At 44.9% G+C, this 4,464-nt stretch overlaps 1 pseudogene; it reads right to left on the reverse strand.

Moving 5' to 3' along the window:
* The window catches only part of LOC114053364, a 31,516-nt pseudogene extending 30,665 nt beyond the window's left edge, over positions 1-851 (reverse strand).
* Positions 852-4,464: the final 3,613 nt, after the last annotated feature.

Consider the following 4,464-nt stretch of genomic DNA (forward strand, 5'->3'; position numbering starts at 1 on the left):
GAGGGAGAGAGAGAGAGAGAGAGAGATTGAGAGAGAGATATGGTGGATATGGGGAGGCAGCAGTAAATCCCAGGGATAGCTTTCCATCAAGCTTGTGAGGTGATTCCTCTTCCCCAGGGGAAGGAACCGTAACTCGTCCTAGAATGATCTCACTCCACCTTGCACCTGCTGCCCTGCCTGGTTTTAACTCCAGGGAACAAGATTCCCCTGTGCCAGGTATGCCCTTGGTGTCCCATTACCCTCTTCTCACCACCCCCCTTTCCTGTCTCCTTTTGAGTGTTGTCTACCCCTTTGGATTATAAGCTCCTAAAGGGCAGGGACTGTCTTTTTTTGTGTTAATTGTATCACCAGCCTAGTACATAGTAGGCATTTAACAAATATTAATTGGGTTGGAATAGAGTCATAGTGAAAAGAATGGGGAAGTGTTGGGGGAGGCAAAGAGGGAGAGGAGAAAAAGTGAGAGCTAGAAAGGGGGAGGGGTTAAGACCCCACCCCACTCCATCCGGAGGAATCTCAAAACTCCCAAGAAAGAGCCTTGCACTTAATCTGTGTTTAGCAAATATTTGTTGAATTGAATGGGCTTCAGCTGGAAGGGACTTACCTGGGGACACCACCAGATGGAATCTCCTGATGACTCCTTTCCTCTCAGCAGATTCGTCAGGCATCGCACACTCATAGTCACCTGAATCCTTTACTCTGAGCCTAAACTTTGTGATAGTGATGGTGATGATGCCATTATTATTGTCATAAGAGGAGAAGTATTCATTGCCTGCCACGAAAAACTTGGAGCTTGTTTCTAAGGGTAGTATTTCACAGTCCTCTCCACTCTCTTGCTTTTTACACCAAGACATCCATCTATGTTCACGCTCCTGGGACTTGTAGAAGCAGTTCACACTGAATGTCTCCCCTTCCAGTTGTCTGTACTCTTCCTCAGCCTGTTCTGGTCCCCTGTAGCCTGGAGACCTCGGTCTCAACTCCTGGTACTAGAGCTCAGCCCAAGTCCTCCCTGGCTTGCCTAGGGAATAAGAAGATGAGTGATCTCCTCAGAAAGCAGCCTCCTCTGCGCTCCCATAGACAGAATATGCCCTAAAGAGGCAGCTTAGAGAGTCTCTCTTCCTTCTCTGCCCCTGGACACCCCATGGTGTCCAGCCCTTTCCCCCACCTCAGCCTTCTCCCTCACTCCCATCCCCCCTATTTTTCATCACCATTTGTCCTCAGCCCTCTCCTCTTCATCCTTGTCCCACCCCCCTCACCTGAAGTCCCCAGAGACAGCAGCAGCAGCAGCAGCAGCAGCAGCAGGTGTAGGATTTCTGGGGTCATGCTGGTCCTCCCTTGGTGTTCAGGGGGAGACAACACAGGGAGCTGTCAACCCTTAGCCTGTTCCCAAGAGAGATGGCATGAGGTGCAAGGATCCTGACTCTGCTCTTGCTCCCTTTTACAGATGAGGAAACTGAGACAAATAGGTGACCTGCCCAAGGTCACACAGCTGGTAAGTGTCTAACCTGGCAGTATCCACTGCACCACCTAGCTGCCATGTCTATGAACAGGTATGTAAAAGGCCAGTGTTACCAAGCCCTGAGGGAGATACAGCAATGAATGAGACACAGTCCTTCCCCCCAGGAAGCTCACTTATCCAAGGGGATAAGTAAACTCTCACCATAATATAAAGTGGAATGAGATGTGTCATAGGGGAGAGAAATGTAAAGTGATCAGTAGAGGGTTGGCCCAGAGGCTCTACAGGTCATCTTTCCCCCAGCCCCTGGGACAGAAATGCTAGAAAGATGTGAGGGTGTGGAGCATGAGGGCAGTGAGAGGCAGAAAGTGAGAGGGAGGTGAGAGTTTTCTCTCTCTTACCTATCTTGGTTTTCTGGTGGAGTTTCTTGATGTACACAATTCCTGTAATAAGGACCCCTAATAGGAGCAGGAAGGTCAGGACCACACCCAAAATGAGGAATTTCTCCTTTTCTAAAAAACTTATGGAAAGAGAGGTGTGTCAGGTGAGAAGGAAAAAAGAGAGAGAGGGAAAGATCCAAACTGTGGGAAATCAAATTATTCAGTGTCTGATGTGTGAGAATGGGTAGATTTTGGCTTTAAGAGCCTCTTACCACCTTTTGTGATTTTTCTTCCCACTGGTCTCCAGTGATCTCAAATTCCTCCTTCTGTTTGCCCTTAGCTGCCAAGAATTCTCTATTTCAGTGCTTAGCTCCTAATTCAAAGCAGTTCCTCTTATTCCAAACCTTTCCCAGTATCCTCCTCTCACCAAAACTTACCTATCCTGTCATAAGGTCATAGGTTTAGAGATAGTTTAGGAAGGTCTCCATCATAAAACTCCAGAGACTAAGTATTCTTATTCACTTGTCACCATCTGCTCACTTTATGCCTTGTAAACTCTACCTTTTTCTATCTTTATTAATTGCTGCCTGCCTAGAAGTAAATGGTTTTGATTCCTACTTCCTCTTTTCTCATTCTTTCTTCTTCAGCCCTTCCCTTCCCACTCCAACTGTGATCTCCCTTTCCACTCTGCCTTTGGAATTCCTATTCCATAATGAATAAACTTTCATTCTGGACAGGGCCTCCCCAGATAATACAGCACTCAAGGCCACCCTCTCCAACACTGACTATACCTTCTCCCATATCATCTCTTCCCACCCTCCACCTAATCACACTGGTCCTGGGGAGGATGTCAGAACACACTGTAGCTACCCACAATCACTTCTGGATTCTTTCTTTCTCTTTTTCTTTCTTTCTTTCTTTTTTTTGACCACCATTACTCAGTAAATTCCCCTCCTTTGAAGCTTACTTGATTAAAAATTTTCACCCAATATTGATCACAGTGGCTGTTGTCTACCAGCTCCCAAGCCATTCTCTGTTTTTTCTCAGGGAGTTCAGTATTTGGTTTATTGTGTTCATCTCTTCCCAACTCCTGCCCTTTATACTACATTTCAGCATTCATGTTGATGCTTTCTCACACACTCTAACTTCCTAGTTCTTCAGTCTACTCAAAACCCGTGACTTACTCCTCCAATCCACTTCAACCATACACTGTGATGACCATGTCCTGGGTCTCATGACCCACAAGCACTCTACTTACATAAAAACTAACCAAAAAAAGAAAAATAAATATCTGACATTACCCTACTCTGACATCACTTTTCTTTTTCCAGAACCTCAAACCAGCTGACCTGGGTTGAACCCACACTGGCTTCTACTCATGAATCCATTGTTCAATTCTTTTTAAATCCCAATCCTACTTTACTCCCACTGATGGGGTATGGGACCTTTGCCCCTTACCCCAAAAAGAATTTAGGTCCTATTTGTCTAAGGGATTCTCCTTGAATTCTCCCATTAGATTGAGGAGGACTCTGATTCCCCTGAGGCTATAATCCTATCAACTGGCCTTTCTTTATCACCTATGCCCAATCTCTCAATTCTCTGTTACCCCTAACCTAGCCTAGCCCTCCATTGTCTTCCCTCCCTATGGCCACTGGCTACTTCCCACTTTTGACCCTATCTAGACTCCATTCCCTCTTGGCCTCAGTGGTCCAGGTCCTTGGCATTCAGTTCATCCCAGCTTTCTGGATACTCCTATCCAGATCCTTTCTAGATCCCTCCCACAGTCTTTCTGTATATAAAGTCCATCTCATCTCCATTAAGGTGCTCAGATTCCTTAAGAACCTAGCCAATAGCTTACAAATGTTCAGATTCCTTAAGAGTCTGGCTAATACGGCAGATCTTTAATAAATTTTGTCTCTGGCTGAAAGAAGTCTTGGGTCAAATTTATTTGGGCATCACCCACATGTTGTGATTTTGGAGTTCCAGCACCCCTAAACCTCTAGATGTCATCACCACCATTTACCTCTTACTCTCCTACTCACATGCAGATGAAAGGAACTGGAGGAAGTCACAAAAACTGAACTGTCTTCATCTTATTTAATCTCAACTAGGTCATCATTGAAGCAAGGCAATATTTTCATTTCTCTCTAATTCCCTATTTGACTCTCTACAGTAGCTATTCCAAATCTTCTCTTCTCTCCTCAGTCCTCTTGTGATGACTCTTCCTCTTCATTCTCAGCTGAGGCTTTAGCCTCTTCCTTTAATGAAAAAAAAAAATTGAGGCCATTCTTGAAATGCTGTCTTTAATCACCTTCTCTTTTTCTCAGTGCTCCTTGACATCATCTTCTAGTCCTTCCTTTCCCAAATTTTGATGAAGTGGCCCTTCCCATGGACAGCCTCCCTACCTATGACCTTAATCCATCCTTTCCTGTCTTCTCCAGTGGAATGTTCCCTTAATTATCCCTTTTCTCTCTCTAACCTTCAATATCTTCCTATCAGTTACTTCTCTGCTTCCTTCAAACTGGCCCAAGTCTCTCCTATTTTCAAAAATCCTTCTTTAGAACTTCTCCCTTTCATTTGTCATCCTACCATCTCTTTTTTCTTTCTCTGTCTCTTATGTATTCCTCATCC

The sequence above is a fragment of the Vombatus ursinus genome, unplaced genomic scaffold (genome assembly GCF_900497805.2).
Source record: "Vombatus ursinus unplaced genomic scaffold, bare-nosed wombat genome assembly UNPS02014811.1, whole genome shotgun sequence".
Taxonomy (NCBI): Eukaryota; Metazoa; Chordata; class Mammalia; order Diprotodontia; family Vombatidae; genus Vombatus; species Vombatus ursinus.